The sequence below is a fragment of the Tenrec ecaudatus genome, chromosome 9, assembly GCF_050624435.1.
Source record: "Tenrec ecaudatus isolate mTenEca1 chromosome 9, mTenEca1.hap1, whole genome shotgun sequence".
Classification (NCBI taxonomy): Eukaryota; Metazoa; Chordata; class Mammalia; order Afrosoricida; family Tenrecidae; genus Tenrec; species Tenrec ecaudatus.
The window spans coordinates 155,208,377-155,217,468 of NC_134538.1; positions in this window are offsets into that span (position 1 = coordinate 155,208,377).

Below are 9,092 nucleotides of genomic sequence, written 5' to 3' on the forward strand. Positions count from 1 at the left end.
AAGTACAGGCAACATGGGAGCACATTTTGGAGACTATTTTTCCATGCAATTTAAAATATATATTTTCCCCAAAGTAAAAGAGCACACACATAGTGATGCTATATTTTTGACTTATCATGGCTTTCTCTCCAAAGTCACAAAAACAGGTGTACATTCTCATTTGCAAAGACTCCATAGTGGTCACTGAGTTGGCTTTAGAACTGATATGCTCTGATTTATGTTACTGCTGGTTTCAGATGTTGTCCAACTGCTGGAAACATTACAGTGAAATCGCTCATGTAGTTGTTGTGAGGTGCCATCCGGTTGGCTCAGACCCATAGTGACCCTAAGCACAAAAGAAGGAAACTGTGCCCGGTCCTGTGCCATCCTCACAATTGTTCCAATGCTGGAGCCCATTGATGCAGCCACTGTGTCCATCTGTCTCATGGAAGACCTTGCTCTTTTTACCAAACAGGATGTCCTTCTCTGGAGACTGGTCTCTCCTGACAACAGGTCCAAAGTATGTAAGATGAAGTCTTGCCATCCTTACCTCTAAGGGGCACTCTGGCCATACTTCTTATAATACAGATCAGTTTATCCATTTAGCAGTCCATGGTACTTTCAATATTCTTCTAGAACCGCAATTCAAATGCATCGAATGCAAATGCAAAGAATGGCTCATTCCTATAAAAATACTTTAAGAGCATTCAGAGTCAGGAAGAAGCCACCCCGCCCTTCCTCCCTCATAACCCCTTTTCATGTTTTACACTGACCAATGGATATATGGTTTTTATAAACCACACAATCCCCATGCACCTTTAGATTCCTATGTGCACTAAACGTACCATAAACACGTGTGCATTATTTATGTGGGTGCATTGTGGTATTTTCCTAGGGCAATGTCTTAACACTACTGTTGTTTCATCAGCAGAAAATTTACTTCATTTTCATTACAAAACAAAAACCCACTGTCACTATTTTGATTCTGACTCATAGCAACCCTACAGAATAGGGTAGAACTGTCCCTGTGGGTTTCTAAGAAGGTATCTCTTTATGGGCATAGAAATCCTCATCTTTCTCTCTTAGAGTGGCTGGTGGCTTCAAACTGCTGACCTTGGGATTAGCAGCCCAAGTTGTAACCATTACACCACCAGTCTTCGTTTTGTTATCCAGAATCTTTCATTCTTTTTGCTACTGTACTTTGTGATGTGTGCTTATAATGTAGTTATTCCTAACTCACATATGTGTGAAACATGCAATGGGTGGCCTGAACATTTAGGCTACATTGTAAAGAAACCCAAAACTGACCAATGACTTCCATGTCATAGTCGCTAGGTGCTAGGAAGGATTAAGTGATCAACTACTAACTGACAAGTTGGCAGTTCAAACCCACTCAGAGGGATTGAAGAGAAAGGTGTGGTGATTTAACAGGTCACAGCCTTGAAAACCCTCTGGAGTGGTTCTACCCTGCACACACGGGTCACCATGAGTCAAAATCATCATGACGGAAATGGTTTATTTTGTATTAGTTCTGCTTCTTGATACCTAACTGCCCATAACTGCTTGAAGGTGATGTGGTGTAACATAAGTTAGACACCTTGGGTGGACACACTTCAATATGAACCCATGACTTAGGTTACTCTGAAGCAATTTCACCTGGGCATGCCCCCAATAGACCATTGAAGCGCAGTGACAGAGAGGCTAAACCACATGAAAACCTCACACATTTGCTCTTGCAAAGAGAATGAGGTAGAGGCAGAAAGAATCTCTATCAGCTCAGTTGGGTTCACTGAGAATTCTCTGAGACTGTAATGGAGCCTCTGCCCAAGAGAGGGTTGCTATCATCGACCTCAGACACCTGCAGTGAGGACTTCTGGTAATGTCAAGCCATTGGTCAAGGCGTCCTGTCAAGACCTCTCGCTAAAGGCCAATGACCATGGCTTGAAAATTTAGGCTTTAATTATTGGATTGACTTTCTCTCAGCCTGATTCTGCAGGGCTCCATGAATTTCTTGTGGTCTTACCTGCCTACTCTTCCAGGACTAGCTTGCAATAAAATAGATAAGTGTGAGCCTTTCTCAGCTTACCTTAAAATAAAATCCAACAAGACATAGCTCCTCCTACGTGTACCCAAGTCATAATATTCTACTTCTCGGTGAGATTTTAAGAAGCGAAAGGTGCCCATGTCACCTGGCCATTAGGTGCATGTTGACAGACATATGCAGCTGTGTAACCGATCCCCACTGCCCAGGACTCAGAATGTTCTGGAGTTCCCATCTCAACAAAAGGCTTGCTTGTGTTTGAACTTCATGTAAATGGAGCTGTATGGAGCAGAGGCCTAAGGGGCTGTGACATGAGCAGCATATGAAATTGCTGTCTGTAAAAGAGTTCAGTTCTACAAAGGATTTAAAACTAGTAAATGTGAAACTGATTAAAGGTTGGTCTGTGTTTTATTGCCACCGTGTGCTGGCAATTCTAAATAAATGTAAAACACTCCCTCACGAACAGAATCTCTGTCTATCTCATAGATCGATCTAATGGATGGCTCTGGGTAGTGTGGGGTTGTAATCACAGATACAGAAGCTTCGAATGACCACACTTGCTTTGCTAGTCATTTAGTAAACATCGTATTCTACCTGAACGCGAATTTGAGGAATTCCTGAGTATGCAACTGGCCCCAGACACACAGCTTATACTGCCTGTGTTCCTTCCAAGATTATATTCATGGTGATTTGGAACTACAATGGGAACAGTCTGCTCTGTCTTCCAGTTCAGGCAGTATCTCCAAACGCTGAGATAGCACTCCAAAGTGCTAAGAGTCAAATCAACTGCCAGTTCTAAAGAAGGAGTAGATCCTAAATGAAAAATGATGGCACGGCGATTAAACATGATAGAACGGAGTCACATCATCCTGTGTGACCAGATACTTTTAATTTAATCTTCTCTCCTGTGAGAGCATTAAAAATCTGCTAGAATTGCTAACACAGAGAATGCACTGGAAAGTAGATTGTTGAAGATGCAGATAGGTTAAAATTTAGCACCTTATCATTCACTCTCCCTATGATCCATTTAAATTTGTTCTGGTTTTAAATATTTACTGCTTTTTTGATTGAGGTTTGTATCTGTCTTACTTTGCTATTCTTTTTAATTTTGTTTGTTTGATTATCAATGTTAAAATCCAGTCTAGGTTACGCTACAGAGACAGTAACTGGATTAAAGGTTCCCGGGAAGGATGGCAGGGGAGGTTGGGGGAAGTGAACTAATAATGATGAGTATAAAAAAACAATGAAGAAAATGTTCTGAAACTGGTTGTGGTGATGATGATTGTACAACTCTTTTTTATGCGATTGAATTATTGAATTGTATGATGGGTAAATTATATGCCAATAAAAACTTTTTTTTTAATCTGCTAGAATCAACACAAAGAAATAAGATGTGGCAATCTTGGCAAAGAGGGGTTTTATAAATCATTGATAAATGCATTTGTATGCTTAGAATTTTTCCAAACAAATTTTCTATTAATTGCTTCTTATGAAAGGCAAGTTTCAAACTTATGTTTTTCCTGCTAACCATAAGTGATGCTAGATTGATAAATTTAGCAATAGTCTAACAAATATTTGGAAATCAATTTTTATGAGATCATTGACAAATTGACAGAGTAGTGTCAGTATTAATTACATTCTAAACTTGCTAAATGTAAACTTACATAGTAGTTATAAGTTGTTTATTCAGTAAATAAAGATCACATTGTAGGTATGATTTTTTCTTTCTTACAAAAATCATTGAAATTATTAAAAAGTAGTTATATCCTTTTTGAATTTTAATGTTTGCTTAAAATTATTAATTTTACGAACATTACTTATACTGTTTGCCTTGTTTTTCTACAGTCAATTATTATTTCTCACTTAATTTATTATTAAGACAAAACCTGCTTTTTGTGTAGAAGGAGAGGCATACTAAAATGATCCATACCAGGTATCAAATATGCCACTGATAACAGGAGGTACTCTCATGTGTCTGGTTATTTTTGTTCCAAAATGTGTCTGTGCGATATCACCATACTGCCTTTTATTGTGTACACAGTGACATCATGTACAACAGAAAAAACACACTGCTCAGTCCTGCACCGTCCTCACTGGCCCAGACACACAGACTATACTGTCTGTATTCCTTTCACGATTATGTTAGTAATCATTTGGAACTATGTCTGGTATGCTCTGCTCTGTCTTCCAGTTTCGGTAGTATCTGCAAATTCAAAGATATCGCACAAAAGTGGTAAGATTCAATTAAACTGCCGATTCTGAAGAAGCAATAGATACTAAATGAAAAACGATAGCACAGCGATGAGAATTATTTCTGTGTTTGAACCTGTTGTTGAGGATGCTGTGTCAATCCACAGCCTTGAGGGTCTCCCTCTAATTCATGGACCGTCTACTTTACCACTATCCCTTGTCCGACTCCGTTTGTCTTATTGTAGTAGAGTCTGTGTTGCTATGGTGCTGGAAGCGATGTCACTGGCATTGCAAGTACCATCAGGCTCATCAACAGTGAACAGGCTTCAGCAAGGCTTCTTGATGAAATTGAAGAAGTAAGCTGTCCATTTCAGAATTGTTAGCCACACAAAACCTCATCAAGAGGAGCAGAACATTGTCAGACATGGAAAACCTCCTGAACACCAAGAAACATTGTCAAATATAGTGCCAGAAGATGAGCCCAAGGACAGAAGACACTTGAAATATGACTGAGGAAGAGCTGCCTTCTCAAAGGTGTTGTTGGGAGGCACCATTGAATCGGTTCTGGCCGAGAGCAACCTAATGATGTAACTGGAGTAGTCTGCGGGAATAATGTCTTTGGCACCTTCATTTTTGATGGGAACATGAGAAGAAACTGGTGCAAACATCTATTAATAATTGGGCCTTGGGACGTCTGAAGTGTGAATCTAGAAAAAGTGGAAGTCATCAGAAATGAAACGGAAGGCATGAGGTTTGACATCCTAGGCATTAGTGAGGTAACATGAAACAGCACTGGCCATTTGGAATCAGACAGTCATCTGGTTTACTCTGTTGGGAATGACAGATTCAAGAGCAATGACATTGTTTTCATCATCAAAAGATCTATTTTTAAGTACAATGCCGTCTGTGATGGGATCATATCTACCTGCACATAAGGATATTCAGCCAGGGAAATTATTCAAATTTATTACATAACCACAGATCTAGTGACAAAGAAATCAGAGAATTTTACCAGTCTCAACTTGATCAAACATGCAATCAAGATGCATTGATAGTGATTGGTGATTGGAATACAGAAGTTGGAAACAGGAAGGAAGAGTGGTTGGAAAAGATGGTCTTGGTGATAGAAATGAAGCTAGGAATCACACAATCATATTTTGAAAGCCCAACAAATTCTGCAATGCAAATATCTTTTTCAAAAACAGTCAAATTGACTGCATCTGTGGGAAGAGACTATGGAGAAGCTCAATATTAGCAGCTAAGATAATTCAGGGCCCAATTATGCAACAGACCATCAATTGGTCATATGTAACTTCAAGTTGATGCTGAAGAAAATTGAAATTCAAGAGGCATGGTGCCCCATTCTTCATCACAAAGGACATGTTAAGATCCTAAAGCACAATGGTGTCTGTGATAGAATAATATCAATCTGGATTAAAACTTAACGAAAAGGAAAACACAATCCTCACAACTGGACCAGTAGACAATATCATGATAAATGAAGGAAAGATTGAAGTTGTCAAGGATTTCGTCTTGCTCGCATCCACAATCAATGCTCATGGAAGTAGCAGTCAGGAGATGAAATGGTTCATTGCATTGGGTACATCAAGGACTCCACATTTCACGAGATGGGTTGTGTAGCTACAGCCAGTATGTTTTGCTTTGTACATGCTGTATCCCACAAATAGAAGGGGAAATAGTAATAATAAAAATGAATAAGATTTGAATTTAAAAAGAGAGAGCAGGGGCACAGCTTTAATAATCCTCCAGATCACTGACTCGTCAGACCTAAACCTGAGTCTGAGTGGTGACAGAAGAAGGAAAAATAAAATCCAAACGAATTTAAATTATTTAATGAATCACAAATTAGTTCCAAACAAACAGAGGCCTCTTTTATGGACTCGAAAGCAAAAGTGTTACTTTGGGGACTGAGGCACGCCTGACCCAACCCACGGTTTTTCCAGTCACCCTCTATGCATGTGAAAGTTGGCCACTAAGGGAGGAAGGTGGAAGAATAATTGATGTATGTGTATCGTGGTGCTGGTGTACAATATTGAAAGTATTAGTGAATGACCAAAAAAACAAAACAAAACAGCACATCTATCTTGGAAAAAGTACAGCCAGAATGTTCTTTCGAAGGAATGATGGGGAGACTTTGTTCCATGTACTTTGAGCAGGTTATCAGGAGAGTCTACCTGCTAGAAGGTACAGGATCCTTGGGGAAGTGGAGAGCCAGTGAGAACGAGGAAGATGCTCAACAAACTGTACTGACAGAGTGGCTGCAGCCATGGCCTTGAAGACAGAAATTGTCAGGATGGCACAGGCCTGGACAATGTTTCCTTCTGTGGCACATAGGGGCCCCATGAATCTGAATTTTCTCAACGGTACCTAATAACAACGACCACTGCTTTGTCCAGCATGAACTATACCAACCAGGGACTGGTTCCTCCTCATAACTTGTCCAAATTCCATGATATCAAGTTTCCCCATCCTCATATCTAAAGAATAAGCTGGCTGTGGTTTATCCAAGACATACTGGTTTGTTCTTCAGGCAGCACGTGGTTTATACCACGTGCTTTGGCCTACCCATCACTCAGAGGCACCAAATCTTCTCCCGCCCTCCTTCTGGCTCAGCTTTCACATGCATAGGAGTGGATTGAAAATATCCGTTCTTGCATCTCATGCCTGCATTCTCACAGTGTCATCTTAGTTCTGAAGGCGTCTTCTGCAGCAGTTTCATGCACTGCTGAGGGAGATATATACTAGAAAAGGTTTGTTTATTTATCTAGTGTTATGGTTGTATCCTTTCCCCCCCTAAATTTTAGCCTCAAATTCCCCTAAAATAAACCATTTTATTAGGAGTTAATCCAGACATCATACTATTCCAGAGTTTAAACACATCAAGCAGTATTGTTGATTGCTGCCAAATCAGTTTCAGAACATTTTATTCTGCTTTTAAATTGTAACTTGGAGCTCTGTACGTTAGGCTTCATCTAAACTGAAGCCGGATCATTTCATAGATTCCCTACCTGGCCTCCTCCCATAACCCTGCATGTCCCGACATGCAGAAACATAAGATACCATCACAAATGCTACTTGCCGGGCTTGATTAAAAAGAAGAACATCTAAAGTCTGCAATTACAAAGCTTCCCTTCCATCCTCCACAAACCCTCTTTACTGAATCCCCCCTTATTCTGGGAGAAAAGAAAGCTAGAAATGGATGGGCTTTACAGTAAACAGACCCTACATCTCATCCAAGAGAGGCTGCCCTAGTGAACGAGTTCCTATAAATATGGGCCCAGTTTCCTGAGATGGGTGTGAGTGGGGATACTTTGTCCTACTTCTGTCGGTTCCCCTTTCCCACTGGACTGTGGTGGAGACAAACCTGAAGACAACGTGGTCAACTCAACCCCAATGCTCCGGGTTGCCCTCAGCAGCCTCCCAGCGGCACAGGGAGGGAAACCCCTTCCTCCATTCCCCCTGGGCCACTGGCACAGCAGCACAGAGATGCCTCCGCAGGCCCCTGAGCTCCGAGTGGGGCAAGAACCCTAGAGGGACCACTCCCCTCTGGCACCCACGTCAGAGCCTGCCAGCCTGGGGGATGAGGAAGGGCCCCTGGAGGGCGCAGTTATCCAAAGTTCACCGCCCCACACTTGGTGCAGTCTATTTAAAACTTTCTTAGGAGCTTGGCTTTCTCCTCCCTATAATTTGGAAGGCAGAACAGAGAGGCAGTGCACTTGTAAAACAATGCACTTGGGAGCTCCTGAGCGACTCCTCTTCCATGGAAAGGAACTCCCTTGACAAGCGTTGGGGATGTAAGCACCCATAGAGCAATGAGAGAGGGGTCACACTGGGCGGACTGAAGTCAACGCTTGGCAGTTGATGAAGAAATGGCGCTGGAGGCATGGTGGAATAAGAGGGAGGGACTCGGGTGGCCAGCAGACACTTCCCTCTGTCCCCTTATCTCCATCTTGCTCCCCCTTCAGAGAGGTGGCCTCAGGTAAACGACTTCTCACCCATAAAAACTCCCAAGGTTTGACTCGATCATTCAAAAAATCCTTTGGAAACCAGAGATGTATGGCACTGTGCACTGGCTTCCTGTCTCCCTCCAGCTGTGTGTGTGTTTTGTTAAAGTCTTCCAACTGCCGCAGCCTGAGCCATGGTCATAAATCACCGGGCGGCTGGCTCTGGCACAACCCTGCTGGAAACCTTTATCTAACAAACCAGCATGAGAAAAAGCAAGGACTGCTGCCCGCAGGGCCTCTGGGAAGGAAGGTCGGTGGTGGTGACTGTGTGCCCTCAAGTTGATTCCGACTCCGGGCGGCGCTCCAGGGCAAAGTAGCACAGCTTCTCTAGGCTGTAGTGCGAACCCACGGTGGCCAGGCCTTTCCTCACACGGAGGGAGTGGTCCAACCGCTGACCCTTCAGTTGTGAGCTGAGCACTTAACCTTGGTGCCACCTGGAATCCTTAGAAAGAAAGGTAAGAATGCATCATTGTACGAAGGAGAAGGAGGAGGAGGAGGAGGAGGAGGAGGCGATGCAGCAACAAAGAAACCAAAACCTGTGGAACTAAGTCAGGGAGTTACCCCAAGAACTCGACTCAACACGGAGTAGGCACAAACACATGGCGAAGGGTATAGGGTGGGTATAGGGTGGGGTTGCGACGCTATGTTTTTATAGATCTCAAGTCACCATGTAGTCAAGGTGTCAGCAGAGGCAAAAGGGACGAAGGGACAGAAATGGGAGCAGCAGGGCATGGCACAGAACTTAGTCTATAAAGGGCGGAAGGGAGTTCATGCTTTCTGCCAAGCAGAAAGCCTAAAAGTTTCTCCTCAATGTCTCCAGAAAGGAACAAAGCACGTGGAGGTAGAGACGCAACTAC